The sequence below is a fragment of the Cryptomeria japonica genome, chromosome 1 (assembly GCF_030272615.1).
Source record: "Cryptomeria japonica chromosome 1, Sugi_1.0, whole genome shotgun sequence".
NCBI lineage: Eukaryota > Viridiplantae > Streptophyta > Pinopsida > Cupressales > Cupressaceae > Cryptomeria > Cryptomeria japonica.
Genome location: NC_081405.1, coordinates 556,165,260 through 556,189,555, shown reverse-complemented (window position 1 = coordinate 556,189,555; position 24,296 = coordinate 556,165,260).

Below are 24,296 nucleotides of genomic sequence, written 5' to 3'. Positions count from 1 at the left end.
TATCTCAAATTCTACAGTCGGTGACTCAATAGTTACATCTGTCCTCTTGACCTCAGTGGTTTCTCTATCCACCACAACATTTACTTCTTAAGTATCAATATTTATAGTATACAAAACTTCAGACTTAGGATTTGTATCCTCTAATGGAGTCTCTATACTCTTTGTGGCCAGTTGCCTATCAGTAGTATCTACCGGTGGAGTATCTAAAGGAGGTGGGGGTATATTATCAGTGATTTTAAGGCTTGGAGGACCACCTACCTTACCTTTCCCCTTATCCTTGTCCTTTTGATATACTTTAATAGTCTTTGGTCTGAGTAGTTCTTCCTATTTTTCTTTTTCCACAAAGAATATATCCCATGCATCAGTTGTTTCTTCAGAGACTTCTCTTACTCTTCCCGTCATCAGTGCTACATGCTGATGAGCAGTAGAGAATACTGTCTGGTTAGCTTCACTGATAAGTTTATCTATTTCATCAATTGAGTTGACTGGATGTACTGCAAGTAGTTTTTCAATCTTAATTTTCTTGTCTAGCTCAACGATTGCTAGCCTTCTAGCTTCTAATCTCCTATATAGATCATTTGTTATTTCATCAACAACTTCCATCAAAAATTTCTTATAAATATCTAAGTGTATGATTACACTGTTCTCTCTACTTTCCTTATCATTAGCTGATAGTGTATTGTATATTTTGCTTATGTTCTTCAGCTTACCATCCTCTATGATTTCACTCAAGAGTTTATCCAATGGAGTAATATCTTGTTTTACCTTCTTTTTCTTAGGAGTCATTTTCTTTACCGGAGGCCTAACTGCCTGTTGTTTTTTTCTGGTTCTCTTTGGTGAAGGTGAGGGTACTGGTGAGGGTTTTCTTTTCCTTTCTACCCTTTTAAATACTACCGGTATGTCACTGTCAAAAGAAGTTCCAACCGGTGAAAGATGAGTTTCCGGTTGAAGTGTTTCCAACTCACTTTCACTTATACCAGTTTGCTTCAAAACATCTTCCTTAATTGCCTTAGCCTATCAGGTTCTTTTTCTTACTGTTTCCTCGACCTTCTTAACCCTTTTCCTAGACTAAATTCCACTTTCTATTGTTTCAACATTTCCAAAAACTTCCTCAATAGGATCTTTGGGTGCTTCAAGGAGGGATTTTGCATAAGTTTCAATAATGTTGTCATCTATCTCATAGCCCATTTCAGTTACCCAGATAGTTCTAGGGACAACTACCTCCATCTGGATTTCATCTTTCTTGATTACAAAACAGATTTCTTTCTGATATTTGTCCACAATAGCTTGTGACAGTCTTACTCTGGTTTTCATTTGAGCCTTTAATGCTTGAAAATGTTCATTTAAGTTATTCTATCAGTTTTCTCCCATGTTGCTCAATAGATCCAACAGTTGTTTTCCTACCAAAATGTCAAAACCAAAATCTTTTGGACCAATACCGGGTACTTGTTTGGTTATTTACAGCATTAGACAAACAAGCAAATTTCCAAATCTAAATGTTCCTTTCTTATCTCTTTTAATTTTCCCCAGATTGTCTATCAATTCATCTTTGAGCCATTCACATATATCTATTCTTGCATTATTATTAACCATATCATAGGCACTTTTGATACATAGGCTAGAAACTGAGTTCAACCTATTTGCATGTGTAGCTTTATATCCTATGATCATACTAATAAATTTGACATTTATGTCCTTTACATCGTTTACCCTTAGAGACCTTTTGTCGAATGTTGCACCAGTTAGGTTTATCATTGTGTCATTTGAGACCTTCTTTGTTTTGTTAGGTTGGCTACCAATGGAAGGTAACCTTGTTACAGCCTTGATGGCTTCCTTTGTGATTTTATGGATTGAATCCAACCAGAAGAATTCACCATGAACCCTGCTTAGCACAATCCTTATAATATCCTTGGGAAAATCTGGGACACTAAGGATTTCAGTAAAACCTAGGGTTTCCACTATCTTATGTTCTAGCTTGATGTTTCCAGACTCATCACAAATCACAGTCCTATACATATTTTTGCTCTCATCATCACCTAATTCCTCTATATGACAATGTATATACATCATAGTGTCTTCAACATATACTACTCCCTTAGGGATTTGAGAAATGCACCTATGCTATCATCTTTCTTTGCAATTTCAGGAATTGGTTTGAATATGGGTCTAGGGCACTTAACAACCTCAACAATAGTAGGGTTTGCAATAAATTCAGGAGTGGATGAAAATGCCATAGCTATAAATACCTCAATCTGCCTTAAGGATGAATGCTTTGATGAGTTGCTTCACTTCTTTTCTAGGAATGCCTTCGCTCAGAAATTTTTGCACTCTCGAAGATTTGAATGCTCAGTGAATAGAAAGGAGCCAAAACACTTTATTTATAATATTATTTTCTCCAACTACCATATTTAATGCTCGCTAGTTAAGTCATAACTTAACTTATCTACCAATATAGAAGTAATTATAACTTCTTACCATCAACCAAGGGAATAATAGCATGTTTATCATTTTGTTGCTACACCCTCAAGGATTTTTCTTCAATTAGATGAAGAGTCTCCTGCTAGTAGAGTGTCACATTGTTCTACTGGTGGAGGAGTATTCCCATCAACAATCTGATCTGACTTTCTGATCCATTGTTTTGAGAATTCTTTCTTTACCTCTTCAACCTTTTCTTTACCTTTCAAACTAGGACCTTTGGTATTTGCCGGTGGGGACTTGCTTCTAGAGAATTTTGTATATGTCCAATCTTATTACAAGAATAACAAGTCATATTGTTTTTCTGAATAGCTTTCCCATACCCAATGCCAATATGTGTTCTGCAATTTTTTGAATTATGACCAGCTTTCTTGCATTTAGAACATTGACCGGTGGGTGTATTAGTGTTCTGATAATTTCTAGATCTACACTGGTTTTCTCTATGACCATACTTGTTATAGTTAAAGTATTTCCCATTAAATTTGTAAGTATTAGGCTGTCTTACCAGTTTTCTATGATCATGATTGTTTGCAGTACCAAAGATTTCACCAATTTCAAAGCCAGGTCCATTTGTATCGCCATTAGGTTTTTGATTCTTCAGCATGTCACCAAGTTCTTCTGAACTTTTCTTGAATTTTTCCTTGTGTTGATTTGCAGCAGTCAGTTCATTCTCCAATATTCCTTTCTGTCTCATGAGTTCATTTCTATCATTTTGTGTATGCACCAGATCTGTCTTCAACATATCATTTTCATGATTAAGTCTTGTTTTTTCATTTCCAACATCATTTAGTCTTCTAACCAAGTCTTTTTTATTCTTTGTTCTATCTTAAATTTCTCTATAGAACCTCATAGTCATGTCTTGCATCTCATTCTTTGTTGTACTGATTTCTTATCTTAGCTTGTTTACCAAATCATTTAGAGTTTCCTTTTCATCTTCATCATTCTGCATCTTTTCACAAAGTTCTCTCCTCGTGTTCCTTGCAATAGTAAAATTCTCTTGAAGTTCTTGAATGATATCTTGCACAGCCTTCAGATCATCTTCAAGTTTTGTATTTTTCACCTTTTCTGCATCATAGTGTGAAAGAGTTGTTTCCAATAGCTTTCTCAAGTTTTCCATCTCTACCGGTGTCAAGATCTTCCTCAAGTTGTTAAACTTTTGAAAATAGAGGACCAGGCTCTGCTACAAATTGTTAGGATTCCCAAAGATAATGAGAGGGTGCGGTGAATCAGTATCTGACTGGTATGTGTAATTTCTTAATTTATAACTTGAAACACATATTAAGACTGTGTACCGGTAAAGAAGAAATAATGCAGCAAATAAGAACAAGAACCACAACATGAAAATGTTGGCATATGTACAGAGTATGATGACATGTTAACACTCTATGCTGTCATTGATGTCAATATGCTGAGTGAACCGGTATATTGAAGTTAAGCAACTGACAAAGAGAACCGATATGATGTTGTGAACCAGCATTTGTGAAAAAGTGAAGCGGTATGCTTGTCCAAGTGAAATAGTATGTCCAAAAGACAACAAGAGAACTAGTATGATGTTGTGAACCAGACCCAGTATGTTAGAATGAGAACCAGTATATGCAATGTTTTGTATCAAGGATTCATACGGCATGACTACCAGTTGGTAGTCTTAGTCTCAGGGTTTCCGATTGAAGTGAGCATTGTAATGGAGGTCAGATCCTGTCACCACATTAGCCTTGTGCGTGTGAAGGATCTTGCATGAAGGAGATTGATCCTATCTACCTCAGGAATGTGAGAAGTCTCTGCAAATGGTGGAGAATGCGTGATGGGTTATCGCCTCTAAGAAGCGGTGAAGAATGAACGATGGAGAATTTCTTGAGATCTGTTCAAGACCATTGTATTCAAATGCAAAGTGTTCAATGGTCAGGATTGAACTGACTAAATTTCTCAACCTAAGTGTTTAGGGTTTAGGGTTTATGCTACCGACCTATCTGTTTCCTATAAGGTCAATGTGGTGTTTCATGCTGAGGTTGTTGGCAAATGTTGTGTGTGTATCTATGTGCAGAGATACATGATTCTTGCCAGACTAGTTGAGAGGATTGATACCTGCATAGTGTGTGTGTAGAAGGAAGGAACTAAAGTGGATCTTCATTTGCATTGAGTGCTATTACCAGATCATTGTGATACCTGTTTATCTCTAACCAATTCAATAGTTTGAAAATCCCTTAACAGGGTAGCTTTAACCAGCTTGTTATAAATCCTTTAACAGGGTGACTCAAAGCCATTGAGTTCATAAAATTCTCTAACAAGGTAACCTCTAACAGGGTTTAACCCTTAATCGGGTATTGTAGCCATCCTTTAATTGGGTGATCCCTAAAAGGATCGGTTCCTAATAGAACCTATTGTAATAGTATTTATCCAGACCTGGCTCCTAACAGAGCAGACTTCTAAAGAGTTCAAAAATAGCTTGTGGGTATTCATCCCCGTCGTGGTTTTTTTCTAGTTGGGTTTCCACGTGGAAAATATGTGTGTCATGTATGATGCCTCTTCCCTGTGATGTTTTGTTATTTCTTGTTTAGTGGTAAATCATTGTATCTCTGATGATAGATTATGTGTTTATGCATAAGGACAAAGTGGAAATGAGGGATTAGGTTGTATGGAAAGCTAAGAAGATTGACCAGTTCATGTCTTTCATAGTTGCACTGTGTTTAACCGGTAATAATCTAGTTCAGACCGGTGTTAGGGATTGCCAGTAGTTAATAGTTTGCAATCAAACCAGTTTAGGAAAAGTTTTTGTGCCTATACTGATTCACCCCCCCACCCTCTTAGTACCGGTTTGGTACTCACTGTTCCTCATTAAGTTATCAATTGGTATCAGAGCTCCCTCCAGGTCCACTGTGTTGAAGCCTAACCACTTGAGGGAAAGATCTTATTGTAATGATGAAGAGGGAAGGTCCAAAGTTCAATAGAGATAATTTCAAAATATGGAAAGACAGAATGAAGATATACATTAGAAGCATCGGTGCTCAACACTGGAGCTATGGTGAAAATGCCTATGTTATTCCTACCAGTACTCTCACTGATGATCAAAAGAGAGAGATCTAGGAGAATGGGCAGATCATGGAAGCCCTAATCAGCAGCTTATTTGAAATTGAGTTTATTGATGTCTAGGATAAAGAAAATCCCAAGGAAGTATGGGATACTCTTGAGAATATCTATGGTAGTGATGAGCATGTAAAACAAGCTAAGGAAGAAAGCCTTAGAGGGAAGTTTGAAGACATGTGGATGGTTGAAGGTGAGACCATTCAACAATATGGAATAAGAATCAAGACTATTGTTGGAGACATCAAAAGTGCAGAAGGGAAAATGGAAGATTCTACTATTATTAGTAAAGTCTTGAGGTCCTTACTACTGTTCTATGCAATAAGGGTTGCTACTATTCAGGAGTTGAGGTCAATAGACAAGACTAAGGTATCCCTAGACTCCATCATTGCAAAATTAACAATCTATGAGCTAAAAAGTTTTGATGGAAGTTTTTAGAAGACTAAATTAGCTTTAAGAGCATTTGTTGCACCATCTAGAAAAGGAAAAGAAGCAAGCACCAGTGGTGAACCAAGACAAAGTAGACAAATGGATGATGAGGAGATTCTGATGGAATTTGAAGCTCTTCTTGCCAAGAGACTTCCTAAGGGAACCAACAAATACAGAGGAAATCTCCCTTTGAAATGCTTTTCTTGTAACCGGAAAGGACACATTGCTATAAACTATCCTAATGGTGACAACAAGGAAAAATCGGAAAGGTTCAAGAAATTCAAAGGAGGAAACTAGAGAAACTGTTTTGTAGAAGTTGATGAAGGTGTCACGGATGAGGAATCAAAAGATGAAGAAAATGAAGATATTATGTTTGTTGCAGTCAAGGAGGATGTGTCAGACAAGAAGACTCTTGTCTCCCACTTTGATAATTGCAATGAGTGGATTATTGATAGTGGTTGTTCTCACCATATGACTGGTGACCAAAGAAAGTTTATATCTTTGGAAGAGTATGATGGTGGTGTGGTTCATTTTGTTAATGATGTACCATGTATGGTCAAAGGAAAAGGGTCCATCTCTCTGAATGGAAAGAGCAGTGCTGACAATGTGTATTGGGTGGAAGGTCTCAGACACAATCTATTGAGTGTTGCCCAGCTGAATGATAGTGGACTCACTTTGGAATTCAAAAATGGAGTGTGCAAAATCAAAGGAAAGAATGGTGAACTAATGGCCACTGGTACGCAGACCAAAGGTAACTTATTTCAGCTGAATGCAAATATAAGTACATGTCTTATGGCTAAGTTTGATGATAGTTGGATATGGCATAAGAGACTCTGCCATGTAAACTTTGATAACATAGTAAAGGATAGTAAGATCAAGGTAGTTAAAGGATTGTCGATGTTGAGCAAACCGAAAAATCCTTTGTGCAGAGAGTGTCAACTGGGGAAAATGTCTTCCTCAACCTTCAAAGGTAAATCTTTCACTGCTGACAACATACTTGATCTTGTGCATACTGATTTGTGTGGTCCTATGAAAACTAGGAGTGTGCAGGGAGATAGGTATTTTATGATTCTTATAGATGGTTCCTCAAGAATGATGTGGGTCACATTCTTGAAGAACAAGTCTAAAGCCTTTGGAAAGTTCAAAGCTTTTAGAGCACTCACAGAAAAGGAAAGTGGTAGAAGAATCAAATGCCTTAGAATTGATCAAGGAGGGGAATTCACTTCCAGTGAATTCAAAAAATATTGTGAAGAAAATGGTATCAAAAGGAAATTGTCTGCCCCCCAGACTCCACAACAGAATGTGCATGAAGTAGCTAGAACCATGTTGATCCAAGGAAAGGTCGCTCACACCTTTTGGAGAGAAGTGGTGAGCACTGCAGTCTACACAATGAACCGGGTACTCATCAAGAAAGGAAAGGATAAGACTCCTTATGAGTACTAGACTGGTAAGACACCTATGGTAAGCTACTTTAGAGTATTTGGTAGCAAATTCTATATGAAGAGGAGTGAACATTAGAGCAAGTTCGATGCAAAATGTGATGAAGAAATATTCCTAGGATATTCCACAAAAAGTAAAGCTCTCAAATGTTTCAATAATAGGACTCAGAGAATCATTGAAAGAATCAATGTTAGGGTTGATGAAAACTCTAAGAAATTGGAGGGGATTAGCAGTAAGCAAGTAGGAGATGAACCGGTAGTAACTTTCTAGGAACCGGTTGTAAATTAGCCCAGTACCAGTAATTGTGCTCCTACACCAGTAGATGTTGATGCTGATGAAGATGAGGATGATGAAGAAAAGCAAGAGGAAGTTGTTAAGAACATACCTAGGAATGTCAAACTCAATCATGATCCAAAGCAGATCATAGGAGACAAAGATACAAGAATTCTTACAAGAAGAAAGGTCAGAGAAAACTCATGTATGATCTTTGAATTTGAGCCAAAATCATTCAAAGAGGCACATAAAGATGAAGACTGGATCAAGGCTATGTAGGAGGAACCTGATCACATAGAAAAGAATGGTACATGGTCTTTGGTACCCAGATTGAAGCATAAAAATGTCATTGGAACCAAATGCATTTTCAGAAATAAGCTAAATGAGGATGGCACAGTGGTAAGGAACAAAGCCAGACTAGTATGTAAAGGATATGCCCAAGAAGAAGGAGAAGACTATGGAGAAACCTTTTCTCCAGTAGTAAGATTGGAAGGAGTTCGTATGCTTCTTGCATATGCAACTTTTAAAGGATTCAAGGTATACCAAATGGTTGTAAAATCTACATTTTTAAATGGAATACTTGAAGAGGAGGTGTATATAGAGCAACCAAATAGGTTTTCCTTATCAGAAGATAGTGACATGGTGTGTAGGATACATAAAGCCTTATATGGACTGAAGCAGGCACCAAGAGCATGGTATGAATGCTTGCACTACCATCTTGTGAAGATTGGATTTGAAAGGACAAGTGAAGATAGAAATATCTACTTGAAATTAGAAGGAGATCAAATTCTGATTTGTGAAGTATTTGTTGATGACATAATCTTTAGTGGAGATGACAGGATGAGTCATGACTTTGCAGATGAGATGAAGAAGGAATTTGAAATGTCACTCATAGGGGAGATTAAGTTCTTCATTGGACTGCAGATTCAGTAAATGAAAGATGGAATCTTTATTACTCAGTCCAAGTATGTCAAAGAGGTGTTGAAGACCTTTGGCATGGAAGAAAGTAAACGGGTTGGTACAACAATGGTGACTAGTTGTAAACTATCAAAAGAAGATGACTCAACATTGGTAAATGAGAAGGAATACTGATCAATGATTGGTAAGTTGCATTATGTAGTGCATAGCAGACCGGACATTGCACATGCAGTGGGTATTACCACTTGGTTTCAGAAATGCCCAAGAGAATCTCACCTGGTAGCAGTCAAGCGGATTCTTAGATATCTGAAGGGAACTATTGACTATGGATTATGGTATCCATACAATAATGATTTCAACCTAAAAGTGTTCATAGATTCTGACTGGGCTGGCAATGTGGATGAGCAGAAGAGCACAACCAGTGGTGCATTCTTTCTTGGTGGTAGACTGGTCTCATGGATGAGTAAAAAGCAGAGTTGCATCTTTGAGTCTACAACAAAAGTGGAGTATGTTGCAGCTTTTATGAACTGCACCCAGACTATTTGGATGAAGCATGTACTGAATGGCTTCAAAGTTCCTGTATCTAAACTGGTAAGTATATTCTATGATAATACAAGTGAAATTAACATTTCCAAGAATCCAGTTTTACATGATAGAACCAAGTAGTTTGAACTCAAGTATCATTTCTTGAGGGATAAGGTTCAAAACAAAGAGGTGGTATTGGAACATGTTTCCAGTAAGGAGCAGTAAGGAGACATATTCACCAAGCCTCTACTGAAGGCTACCTTTACCTATCTGAGAGGTGAATTAGGGGTGCTACCCCTTCAAGAGGTAAATTAAAAGTCTATGCTCCACATTAGTTGGGTCTTCCATTGATATATCATTTCAGGATTGATGTGTTGGAGGATGCTACTCCTCAGGGGGAGTAGCATAGTAGAACAGGGCAGCTTGTGCCTTCACTTTGGTATTGTTGTCAAAGGGGGAGAAGATGTGAAGGGGAGCAGTATAGTAGAATAGGGAAGCTTGTGCCTTGTGCGTGTGAAGGATCTTGCATGAAGGAGATTGATCCTATCTACCTCAGGAATGTGCGAAGTCTCTGCAAATGGTGGAGAATGCGTGATGGGTTATCACCTCTAAGAAGCGGTGAAGAATGAATGATGGAGAATTTCTTGAGATCTGTTCAAGACCATTGTATTCAAATGAAAAGTGTTCAATGGTCAGGATTGAACTGACTAAATTTCTCAACCTAAGTGTTTAGGGTTTAGGGTTTATGCTACCGACCTATCTGTTTCCTATAAGGTTGATGTGGTGTTTCATGCTGAGGTTGTTGGCAAATGTTGTGTGTGTATCTATGTGTAGAGATACATGATTCTTGCTAGACTAGTTGAGAAGATTGATAACTGCATAGTGTGTGTGCAGAAGGAAGGAACTAAAGCGGATCTTCATTTGCATTGAGTGCTATTACCAGATCATTGTGATACCTATTTATCTCTAACCAATTCAATAGTTTGAAAATCCCTTAATAGGGTAGCTTTAAACAGCTTGTTATAAATCCTTTAACAGGGTGAGTCAAAGCCTAACAAGGTAACCTCTAACAGGGTTTAACCCTTAACCAGGTATTGTAGCCATCCCTTAACTAGGTGATCCCTAATAGGATCGGTTCCTAATAGAACCTGTTGTAACAGTATTTATCCGGACCTTGCTCCTAACAGAGAAAACTTCTAAAGAGTTCAAAAATAGCTTGTGGGTATTCATCCCCACTGTGGTTTTTTTCCAGTTGGGTTTCCACGTGAAAAATATGTGTGTCATGTCTGATGCCTCTTCCATGTGATGTTTTTTTATTTCTTGTTTAGTGGTAAATCATTGTATCTCTGATGATAGATTATGTGTTTATACATAAGGACAAAGTGGAAATGAGGGAGTAGGTTGTATGGAAAGCTAAGAATATTGACTGGTTCATGTCTTTCATAGTTGCACTGTGTTTAACCAGTAATAATCTGGTTCGGACTAGTGTTAGGGATTGCCAATATTTAACAGTTTGCAATCAAACCGGTTTAGGAAAAGTTTTTGTGCCTGTACTGATTCACCCCCCTCTCAGTACTAGTTAGGTACTCACTGTTCATCATTGAGTTATCAAAAAAGAACACCATAACACAATGTTTTAACAAGGAAACCCAGTGTGGGAAAAACCTCTGTGGGATTTGTGACCCACAATATACACTTACTATCCAATAAGGGAATATTACTCTTAAAATAGTGGCCTACACATGCAGGAAGGCCAAGTTCCTAGAGCTCACTGCTCAATTACAAAGGAAGTCACATTGACTTAAAAAAATGGATTAAACTAATCCAATGTTCTGTACTACTTCAGATTAGCGTCTGCAATGCCAAATTCAGTACTAGTTTAAGCTCTGCTACATACATAAACCCTTATCCAATAATTCACATATTAGGTCTACTACCTTTATATCATATTTCTCTTTATATATCTCACTCTTACAATAATCAATTATCTCATACATATATGAGTCATATTACAATTGGCCATGTCAGCTTACAAAAGATTTTACAATTAATTACAAAATATGTTAACACAGAAATGTTGTCGGCCAGGGTGTCAGTATTCTTCTTTTTCAATGCCGGTGTTTTGTATGCTGGCATTAGAGTCTATTGGTGCCGGTGCCTATGGCTGCCTGTTGGTTTCACATGATTGCAAGGCTGCCATCAATGACAATACCTTCAATCACCTACAATTTCTCATTGGAGTGTGCATTTGCCAACACTGATGACAGCATTAAAGAATGTTTCAGCTATCTCATAAGGCCCTAACCATCATGTTTGTAATTTTCCCAAATTATCTTTATACCTCGAATCATAGAGAAGGGCCCAATCACCTCACTTGAATGATTTATCTTTGATATAGCGATTATGCCACTTCATGCGCTAGTTTTGAATAGATTCAATGTGTTGTAGGGTGGACTTTCTTATCTCATCTAAGGCATTATGTTGTAGGAGCCTTTCCTCTTGTGCTGTAGTCATATCTAAGGCAATGGTCGTTCTCAAGGTTTTATGCTCAAGTTCTACAGACATCATTTCTTTTGTCCCATATACCATTTCAAATTGTGTAAACCCTGTTGTGGTTTTCCAGATGGTTCTATAAGCCCATACTGCTTCAAATAATCTACTAGACCAATGTTTTCAATTAAGAGCTAATGTTTTGGTCAATATTGATTCAAGCTCCCTGTTAGTGATCTCTGCCTGTCCATTATCCTGAGGATGATAAGGAGTGGATTTCCTATGCCTGACATTGTATTCATTAACCAGGGCTGTAATCAAAGTGGAAGTAAATTATGCCACTTGATCTATTACTATTTCTCTAGGAACTCTATATTGAGTGAATATTTCTTCATATAAAAATTCTACTACCTTGTTATCTCTGCAATTCTTGAAAGATTTGACCTCTACCCATTTAGTGACATAGTCGGTGCAAACAAGAATGTAGGATCAACCATTTGATGATGGATCAATTGGCCCAACAAAGTCTAAGCCCCATTTGTCAAATGGTGTAACAACCACCTAGGGGTGTAAAGGCATTTCTTCGGACCGAGTTGGTCTCCCCATTCTTTGACATCTGTCACATTAACTAGTGTATTTGACTACATCCTTGTGCAAGGTTGGCCAATATTACCATGTATTTAATATCTTGAGAGATGTTCTTTTGGCTACGAAGTGACCTCCAGAAGGCTCATCATGATAGGTGTGAAGTATATCACATGTCTCATCTTCCCTTACACAGTGCCTCATAACTTGATCTGGCCCTATATAAAATAAGCAATCTTCTATCCATGAGAAATTGAAACTCTATTCTACCAACAAACTTTTTTCTTTTCATGAGAAATGAGGAGGTATCTTGTTAGCTACTAGGTAGTTAGCTATGTCAGCATACCATGGACTATTCAAATTGACGAAAAACAAATGTTCATCTAGAAAAGAATCATCAACGACTTTAGGATTGTCTGGTGTTTGAATTCTAGATAGGAAAGCTACCACTACATTTGCTTTACCTAGTTTATCTATGATAGTAATATCAAATTCTTGCATTAACAACAACCATCTTTCCAATCTACCTGTAATGGAGCTTTTGTTCATGAGGTACCTAATGGTTGCATGATTAGTATGCACAAAGATTTGATAACCAATTACATAGTGTCTAAACTTATTGAGGGCATTGATGATAGCTAACATTTCCTCTTTAGTGACAGTATAATTCGGTTCTGGTCCTTGCAAATTTTTACTGATATAATAATTAGCATTTTCCAAAACTCCTTGCTTTTGCTCCAAAATTGCTCCTATTGCAAAATCGGATGCATTTGTATGAATGTGAAAATGAATTGACCAATCAGGTCCTTTAAGCATAGGGGCCTAAGATAAGGCTCCTTTTATTTTAGAAAATGCCTCTTCACATGCAACTGTCCATTCAAACTCAACATACTTTTTTCATAGAGAATACAATGGTCTTGCTATTTGACTAAAGTCCTTAATAAATCTGTATAGTACCCTGCATGGCCTAAAAAACTTCTTACATCCTTTTATTTTGTAGGGGCAGGAAGAGAAAGTATTACTTCAATTTTAGCTAGATCTACATAAATACCTGATTGGGAAATATGATTCCCCAACACTATTCCTTCTTACATCATCATAAAACATTTTTCACTATTTAGGGATAAATTGTGATCTTCACACTACTGCAACACTTTGGTCAGATTTTGTAATGCCTCCTTAAAGGTAGTCCCATAAGCAGTAAAATCATCGATGTAAATTTCCATAAAATCATGGGATATATCTGAAAATATACTAAGGATAGCCCTTTGAAAGGTTGCAGGAGCATTACATAAACCAAAAGGGAGAACTGAATAGGCATATGTGCCCCAACTGTAGGTAAAGGTGGTCTTTTTCTGATCTTCCGGAGCTATTTTGATCTAATTATAGCCACTAAACCCATCCAAAAATGAAAAGTATTGCTCACCTTCTAGAGAATGTAACACTTGATCTATGAATGGAAGTAGGAAGTGATCCTTTTTGGTAGCAGTTTTGAGCTCCCTATAGTCCACACAAATTCTCCATTTTCCTCCTTTCTTTGGAACTATAACCAGAGGAGAAACCAATTGATTGTCTGAAATAGGGTAAATGAATCCTGCATTAAGTAACTTTTGTAGTTCCTCTTTAACTACTTTCCTTAAAGCAGGATTAATCCTTCGCTGAGGCTTACAATCTTCTATGATATAAATCCTATGGGTACACAATGTAGGATTTAATCCCTTCATGTCATGATAATCCCATGCGAAGGCTTGTTGTTGGGCTTTGAGTAATTCTATTAATGAAAATCTTTGATTTGCTACTAATTGACTATTGATATTTAGATTTCTTCCTGCAACAACCTCTATTTGTGTTACTGACTCAATATTAGATATTTTGGACAGACAAGAGCTTTGAATCTCCTGTGGTAGCAATGTGTGAAATATGTTTATGGCTACAAGAGAATTTAAAGAGCCTCTAGATGGAAGAAGAGTATGCAGAGGAATTACTGGTATCCCCATTGATTGTTGATCTGCTCCATAATTATTTCTTATGATGTTAGAGAGTACCATATCACCCTCTTGAAGTGATATTAATGGTTCCCTTGCTAACATCATTAGTTGTTGAACATGATTGATTTCCTCTGCTTCTTCTCCTATGTCTAGCCATACTACTTTCTCTTGATTAAGTTGTGGTTGTGCTAGAGAATAGAGTGCAAGTGTTTTAGTAGAAATAACAACTGAAATTGGCATATCCCCTGATCCGCAACCTATGTATGCATCAGTTGTTGCAAGCCAAGGTCTTCCCAAAATGATTGGATACCCACCCAATGTTGCCTTAGGAGAGAGGATTATAAAATCAGCCAAATATTCCCAAGAATCTAATGTGATAACAATATCTTCAACCATCCCTTCAGGTCGAATAATAGAGCTATCAACAAGTTGCAAGACCATTGGAGTTGATCTAAGACTAGTAATGTTGAGTTGTTGCATGACATCCTTAGTCATCACATTTGTGGTTTCTCCTAAGTCTATCAAGGCATTTTTAATTTGGGTCTCATTAATAACTACCTTCACAATAGGGCTACCTGGGTCAGAATATTTAGGGACATCAATTTTTTCTAACATTTTATCAGCCAGTTGTCCTACTGCATGCACTATTTTTTGGTCCTTTTTCTTTCTCCCAGGTTTCTTCAAACATGCCTCCTTAATAGATTTTCCATATATGGGAATGCCCTTAATATCTTGAAACAGTGGGATCTTGACGCATATATGTTTTAGCTAATCAATAAGATCAAAAGCTATATCATCTTGCTGCCTAGACACTTCTACTTGCAATCTTTGAGGAAATCAGGGAGTTCTTACATGTGTGTCTAAAGTTTCAGACTGATGAACCTGCTCAGGGTTTCCAAGTTTACTAGGTGTGGTTTCCTGAGCAATCTCCTAAGATGGTAATTCTATTAGGACTAGAGGAGATGGAGTAGGCGGTGTTGTCCCTGACCATAAGTGAATATCACTTATATTGAGAGAGTATGCAGGATAGTTATCAGGATTAGTTGAAAAAACTTGTTGTTGCTACTGGGGTTTGTTATTTGAATTTGGCACAAGCTAGGTTGGCAGTTGGTTTAGCTTGGATGGAATGACATTAGGAGTTGGTGGCATTAAAGCCAGATGTTGGGACTATTGTTGTGGTTGTAGGAAACCTAATGATTGGTTTTCCTATTGTTGTCCTCCTCTCCATTGCGGTGACTATTGCTAGTTACCTTGAGGAGGAGACCAATTCCCTTGAGGCTGCTGCCATTGAGATGAAGGAATCTGATAATTAGGCCAAGGGTTTTGAGAGTTAGTCCAAGACTAAGGAGTATAACTTATAAATTTTGGGGAGTATGGAGGTTATCACTGGTTGTTTTATGCATTGAAGTTCATATAAGAATTAGAAAATGACAATGGATCTTGTGGCATACCTTGTCTTGGAGGCCAAGGCCTTCATTGTGCAACATACAAGAGTTGTTCATCATTTTCATAGATAGGCTTGAAATCTGGGGAACTCTGTTGGCTATCAATTTTAGCTAGCAATTTACATCTACATGCCTTCTTTTTTTGTCGATAGTGAGGACAAAATTCAGCAAGCATAGCCTCTACTTCCTCATGCTTCTTCCTTGCTTGAAGTGTATCCAATTGAGTAGCCATATTATTAATTATATCCTCCTTAAATTCCTTTAACAAATGAGTTATTTCTATTCTTGGAACTATTGTAAATGACTTTTCAATTGAAGAACCAAGCCTATAATGTCTTCCCCTCTTGGTTGCAACTCTAGAGTACTTTTGATAGATTTGTCTGATGTCATCCCATTGAACTTGAGTAATATCTCCTCCTCCCATTAGATCTAAGGAGTCAACAAAATCCTCATTGATTCCTCTTAGAAAGATCAACTTCATAGAATCTTCACTCAGAGTGTTATGCTTGGATTTCGTAACACTAAATAAAAACCTCTCCAAATAGTCTTCTATACTTTCATCTTCTTTTTGTGTCATCTTGAAGATATCATCACCATGTCAGTCCATTCCCCTACAATAGTCTTTATACTTATCCAAGAGGTTTGTCTTCATCTCCTCCAAGGTAGTGATTACATCTCTTCCTAGACTCATAAACCATCTAAAGGAATCTTCTTTCAAAGAAGCAAGGAATAACTTAAGTTTATGAGTGTGAGTGGTATAATCATAACTTCTGCAAATGATATCAAATTCAATCAAAAAGGAATTCTGATCTTCTGTTACCAAACCATGAAATTTTGGAAGAGAAGAAGCTGGTATGTTTTTGAAATCTGCATTATCATGCTGGTCAAGAATGGGAAACTCAAATGCTAGGTTTATAGGCAGAGGTGGAGGATTTTCTACCATTGGTCCCTGATAAAGGACTAGAGGTAAAATGTTTTGTTCAGGTGGTTCATTTAGGAAGTCTAGGTCTCCTTCTGACAAATTAAAAACACTTCTATTTCATACATAAGTTTGTGCAAAAGGGTTTACTTCAGGTGCTTGATATGATCTTGTATCTTGAGTGGAATTCAAGGGAACAAATCTTCCTAATGAATCTCTTCTCCTCATATGTATGCATAATAATGAAGAAAATTCAAAGAGCTAACTAGGAAAACTTAGAAACTAACGGTTACAACAAGTTCTTATCTTGGTACCATCCCCAACAACAGTACCAAAAATATTGGTCCTTACAACTAGAATGGAAACTAGGTAATAAAACACAATTCTGAGTTTGAATATCCTTGAATAGCTAGCTTTCCTATAAAAAAGACTCATTTACTTATCAACCAAGGACATAAACTTAAAATGGGCCAGCACTATATGTGCACCAAGTTCATATCGGAACCATTTGATATTACTACATGAAAGGAAATTCTTTAAAGTAAACACGCAAAATATCAATGAACTAATACTTAATCTCACAACTGGAAATTACTTTAAATGGCTACTGTTAAATGATAAAGTTATGGCAAGAAACAACAACTACTTTGTTGTTGTGGCTGCAGGAACAGACACAGGAACCGTTTCCAGTGGCTATAGGAACAGATGATTGTTGAAACAAATATTATTGAAAAATAAAAACTAAATGAAACACACAAAGGATTACTCACCAATTGGGGCCCCTTGAGTGAGTATCTCCATAAATTTCAGATTACAATTGTCAAGCAATCAAAATCACATTGATCTCTTTATTTCATCTTGACTGTGAAAAATACATAAAAATACCAGAAGACTATGTATTACAAATATTATGGTCATTCTCTACTATCCCCAAGAGGAGAGAGATCCATAATTTATAAGAAAAATTATAATAGTCTCCTAACTGATCGACCACATACTATGGAATAGGCGAACAAGATTTATTAACAAAGGAAGAAGAAGTCAACACAGGAAAATAGAACAACATCTATCCTGTAGCTGAGAAAATATAGCATGACTTGCTTCCTGGATCTAAGCTCCACTAAGAAAAGTTATAAATGTTTCATAAATCATTTTGCTGAAGAACTGGTCAAGTGGATTTGATCATTACTGCTTTTCTCTGACTAGGTCTGCATTGTAGCTATATACTTGGTGCTTCTTTAAACTGCCACTTAGTCTTTAATTCTCCTTTGCTAACCCCACATCATGACATTAATATGCACAACAAACATGTGCATATACTAATGCTAAGATGATATAATGTAAACCATATTTAAAATTGAGTTTAGATATTTGCATAGATAAGTCATTTAAACCCATTATATGACATCCTTAAGTATAAGTCAAATCAGTTTCAAAAATACTTAAAAGGTATCAACTAGGAGAGTATCATGATCCAAATGTCATCTAATCACAAGACCTAGGAAGGAGTATTATAGAAAAAATCTATCAAAATAGAGCCATTATTTAGGCTCATCACTCTCTACCATGATGAATCTTCATGTCTTAGCTTTGGGATCTTATGGAGTGGTGTTAGATATGTGTTGTCTTGAGTCTCATCAGGCTAGGATTGACTGTTAGGGTAAGATAATGCAGTGTTTGGATGATAGCTGGAAGAGCGTCGAGGTGGTAGGTATTTAGTGACCTATCTCTCTTTACATGATTTTTATGATGTAGATGAAGCATTGTGTGCACAAGGGTTGTCAGCTTTTTGCAAGAAGAGTGGATGAGTTAGATGAGGGTGAGAGTAGAGATGATGTCTTTTCTCATCATCCTATTTTGCAAGAGTTTTTAGATGTGTTCCCGAGTGAGATTCTAGGTATGCTGCCTAAGCGCGACATTGATTTCAAGATTTAATTAATTCTAGAAGTTGAGCCTATATCTAAGGCTCCTTATCTAATGACCACTTAGGAGTTGAGTGAGTTGAGATTGTAGCTAGAGGATTTGTTTGCGAAGGGATTCATTTGGCCTAGTGTTTCACCTTGGGGTGCGCTAGTGTTGTTTTTGAAGAAGGATGGGTCTCTTTAGTTGTGAATTGATTATAGACTGTTAAATAAGGGGATGTTGAAGAACTCTTATACTTTGTTGAGGATTGATGATTTGTTTGATCAGATTAAGGATGTGAAGGTATTTTCTAAGATAGACCTGAAATAAGGGTATTATCAGTTACAGATTCATGAGGTAGGCATTCATCACACAACTTTTCGCATGAGGTATGGTCATTATGAGTTTACAGTGGTGCCTTTTGGGTTGACAAATGCTCCATCGATTTTCATGAGTTTGATAAATAGAGTGTTTAGGACCTATCTCAATAGATTTGTTATCATGTTTCTAGATGATATTTTGATTTATTTGAGGACAAAGGAGAAGCATGAGGAGCAAATGCAACATGTTTTACAGTGTCTCGTGAGAACAAGTTGTACGCCAATGTGGTGAAGTGTGAGTTTGTCCAGTCTAAGGTGAAATACCTTGGCCATGTTAGTTTAGGAGAGGGTATTGTAGTTGATCCCTCTAAGATTTAGGGAATTATGGATTGGCCAGCACCCACTAATGTGGGAGAGGTTCATAGCTTCATGGGTCTTGTAGACTATTATCAGTGGTTTATTCAGGATTTCTCTAGGATTGCACATCCTATCACTTCTCTTAAGATGAAAGGGAATAAGTTTATTTGGTCAGAGTGGTGTGAGGCAAATTTTTGGATTTTGAAAGAGTGTTTGATTAGTGCACCCATTCTAGTAGTTCTAGATCCTTTGGGTGATTTTGTGGTCTATATAGATGCATCTTTGGAGGGCCTTGGAGCAGTTCTCATGTAGGATGGATGTGTGATTTCTAATGAGTCATGTAACTCAAACATCATGAGTTGAACTACCCCACTCATGATCTAGAGTTAGCGGCAGTTGTTCATGCATTAGTTAGATGGAGGCATTTCCTTCTTGGGCATCGATTTGAGTTGCACAGAAATCATCGCATTTATAGTATATCTTTATGCAACCAAATATGAATGCTAGACAATGGTGTTGGATGAAGTTTTTGTGTGAGTATGACTTTGAGGTGAAGTACATACAGACAAAGGAGAAAGGGGTAGTAGATACATTGAGCTGCAGGAGGAATGAGGTATCAATAATGGTTCTTAGTGTTGATTTGAGGAGTCATATTCTCAGTGAACTTCCAATAGATGCTTGGTATTAGGAGGTTAGAGAGGATATTGCTTCAGGGAGGGCTTTGGATGGCAAGTATATAGGATATTCACTAGAGTTTGATGGCCTTCTTTATCATTTGGGGCGTATCTATGTTCCACCATCGAATGGTCTTCGACAATTGATTCTGTTAGAGGTTGATCATGCACCTTACTCGGCACATCCAGGTGTCAAGAAGATGCACATGAATTTGTGATAGATATATCACTAGGTAGGCATGAGGAGATACATAGAGGATTATTTATCATGTTTCTTAGAGTGTCAGTGGGTGAAGGAAGATCAATAACATCCAGTAGGTTTGTTGCAGTCAAACCTAATTCTAGAGTGGAAATGGGACATCATATCTATATACTTCATCATTGGTTTGCCTATGTCCTCATGTCGTCATGATGCTGTAATGGTCACTGTTGATATGTTGACCAAGGTATATCATTTATTGCCAGTCAGATCTTCCTACACAATAAAGTCTATGACTCATATTTTCATGAAGCAAATAGTGAGACTACATGGTATTCCTTGATGGATCATATCAGATCATGATTCGGTGTTCAATTTACCAATTTGGAGAGCCCTTCAGCATGATTTGGGAGCACAATTGAAGTTTAGTTTGATATATCATCCAGAGATAGATGGACAAACAGAGAGGGTTAACTAGGTGTTGGAGGACATGTTGAGGATGTATGACATGGATCATCAGTCTAGATGGGAGGAGTACATTCATTTGGTTGAGTTCACATACAATAATGGTTATCATAGTTCGATTGGTATGTCTCCTTTCTAGGCATTATATGGTCATCTATGTCATACACCCTTGAGTTGGGACAAATTAGAGGACATAGTGCTTCTTGGATCAGAGATGTTGTAGGACTTGGAGCAGCACGTGTGGCATATTAGAGAGAATATGGTAGCAGCACAGGATAGATAGAAGAAATATATAGATGCTCATCAAGTTGATCATCAATTTTCAATGGGCGACAAGGTGTTTTTGAGAGTGTGTCCATGAAAGAGTCCTATCCGAAATGAAAAAGGCTCTAAGTTGGAACCTCACTTTGTTGGACCATTCAAGATTTTGGAGAGGATTGGTTCTATATCTTATCACCTAGAATTGCCACCTAGCTTGTCTCACATCCATGATGTGTTTCATGTATTCATTTTAAGACCTTACTCTCCTGATGTGACACATTTTTTAGATTGGCATTCATTGCAGGTAGAGGATGGGCAACTTTCTTTAGAGCCGGCATGCATTCTTAGCATCGCGGATTGACCCTCAAGGGTTGGGAGATAGAGTAGGTAAGGGTCCAATGGGATCTGAATGATGATTCTTCAACGACTTGGGAGGATGGTGCGCAGATGAGAGAGTTATACCCCGATTTGTTCTTAGGCTTTTAGGAGTAAGCCTAGGCAATGGGGGGAGGATGTAGTGCCCCTCCTAGACTTGCCTTTTTATTTGCATTTTGATAGACTTATATGGACATATGGTGGACTACTTAGATGGTTGTTCATGATTCTTTTTCTATCTTAGATGATATGGATGATGATGCTAGTACTCTATGTGGACTTATGATATTCGATATGACTGATTATGCTTGGAGATTCATGTGATTGATGATATTAGATATATTATATGATATATGACATTTGATGATTCTAGTGGATGATAGTACATAGAATCACTTTGGTGGATGCATTTACATGATTCATGGATTTATATGTGACCATTACTCATGCATATTATGTGACTTATGGTGATATCTTGGTACTAACCCTATGTCTTGTTTATGGTTCTATGTGATATTTGATGATTTATTGTGTGGTTGTCTTCACGTGTAGAGATGATTTCATATCACTCATTGCAAGCATGATATGTTGTTGTGATTCTATATCACTTGCCTGTTTATTATGATGTTGTATATGTATTGTTGATATTGTGTTAGTGTTTGATGCATGTTTGCAAGTACCAAACATCGACTCCACTTGGCTCCATAGGTCTGAGCGTGTCTTTATACCAATGGAAAATTGTTAGAAATGACATAGGTTCCCTCACACACTCTTGGTCTAAGATGTGTACCTTGTCGATTGCACCACAACACAAGTTGAGGTTAGGGTCTTGTGTTATATTTATTTCCTTGGTGTAGGTTATTTTGAGTTATATTTATTCTTGATGTGAGCTGTGTGACTATTTAATTATTTAATTATTTAGTAGTCATCCTTAAATTTATTGAAGGTTATTGATTTAATTTACTATTCAATTTTATGATTAATTGAGATTTAATTATTGATTGTTTATTCACCTATATGATGGCTTTATTTATTTATTTATTATTTAATTGATTATTTGATTATTGTTTAATCAATTTTATTTATTTATTTTGATTGATTTATTGTTTATTTAATCAATTGATATTTATTTGCCTTTACTTACTAAATTTTTTTAAATTATTATTTGATGGGATTTATCTTTATATTTACCTTATTTTAATTAATGGCTTAATTATTAATATTGGTTTATAAATATTTAACATGCCTAAGTAATGATTTTTGTGTGGAGGATTATTATTGATTTTTTATTTATTGGCTTATTAAATTATTTATTGTAATCTGTGATTTAATTTTTACATCTTCTATTAAGGGTCCCATTTCTTAGGTCCTATTCAATTAATTTAATCAATTGATTACATAAAGGAATGGATCATTATTTAATGTGTTTATATAAAAGTTATATTGTCGGCAATTGTATTTTAATATTATTTACCTACCCTTGTGTGTGATTGGTTGTTTTTTATTTGGGAGGTAAATTAGATTGGGAGAATAATATTTGCCTTGAAACCATACAAGTTAGCTAAATTATATATTTTTAGGAATATTTTGATTGGTCAATGTTTGGCCATAATTTTGAATAATTTCTCTATTTATTTGCCTCTGTGATTATTGTTAGGTTAATTTTTCCAAAAATCTAAGTTTGATTTTGGGATTGTGAATTGGTTTGGATTTCATTGGTGATTGGATTGAAGCTTGCTTGCTTGGATTGTTTCTTGGGATTTCTCTTCATCAGATCTTCATTGTTGGATTGTGATTCCAGGTTGGAGTTGTTGAATCTTCATTCTCTATAATTTAACTTTTGAAAAGATTGTCTTCAATTGTGTTTTCATAAAGATTGTTTGGGGGTTCAAATAGCTTTCGTTTGACTTTTGCTATCAGAAATTTGTAAGGAAAGGGATTGGATTTGATTTGTGTTTGCTTGGGAAAAATATTTGAGTGGCTATGTCTCCAACTCTTCATGTGCAATGGCTTGATCAATGGGACTTATTTTTCTTATGGTTTTGGATCTATTTTATTTGTGGAAACCCTATTAGGGTCTCTTGATGTATTTTTACGTGTCCTGCATTGATCTTAGACCTTGATTTTGCCTTTACCTAGACCTGGGCACACCTGTTAGTCATGGATTACTCAAAACTCTCACATTTTGCCTTTATCTTCTATGCGCTAAATTCTGGGGTATATGCATTAAATGTTTGGTCGTACTCTCCATTCAACACCCCCAATGTGTCATTATGTAGTTTGCATGCGCTGAACTGTTTCTCTTTTATGGGTTTTGTTAGGTTTGATGTATTTTTACCCCAAAGGCTATATCTTGATACTTTTAATGATTTTTGGGTATTATTCTATTCCTTTGAGATTTGGATGAATCCATTTTGGCTCTAGAAAGTGGTTATGTTCATGTCCATTGAGGGATTTCTATGTTGCTCTAGCAAGTTGAGTGTATCCTTGATGTTCAAGAGGTTTATGTGCAACTCCAATGAGATGTTATGTTGTGCGTTGCTATAGAGGAGTATTCTATTTGTTTGGATTCATGTGCTACCCATGTTTGTATGTATTTGAAATTCATGGTGGATTACTTATTATTGCAATATGGCATTTGATTTTTTGATGATTAGCTCTTGGGTTCTATGTTAGTGTTCATTCTAAATTTCAGTTGCATTAGTTTTGTATTGAGCTTTATGTTGTTAACTTTATATACTTGTTATATTTCATTCTATGGTTTTGGTCCATAGTAGGGAGACTGGGCTCTTGCATGTGTGGACATGGGTCTTGAGCATTAGGCCTCTAGGCGGGGGTCTAGACTTGATGGAACCACATGAAGAATTTATTTGTAACTGTAAGTGATAACCTTAATAATTTATTAGTGGGTTTGGGTAATTAGGAATTCACTAAACAAGATAATAATTGGTTTTGTGCCCCACCTCATAGCCCTAGAAGCGTGCATGCTTTGGATGAGCTTGGGAAGACTGTTGGAGCAATAATCCAATCTCCCTTGAATGGATCCAAGGTTGAGATGGTTCCACATGTCTATCAGGGTGAGGCTTGGCCCCTTCTATTGTGAGGATAGCATGTGATGACACTCTCTCGCTACCTGTGTCCATTGCCCATATGATTTGATTTATTTATTATGTCTCTG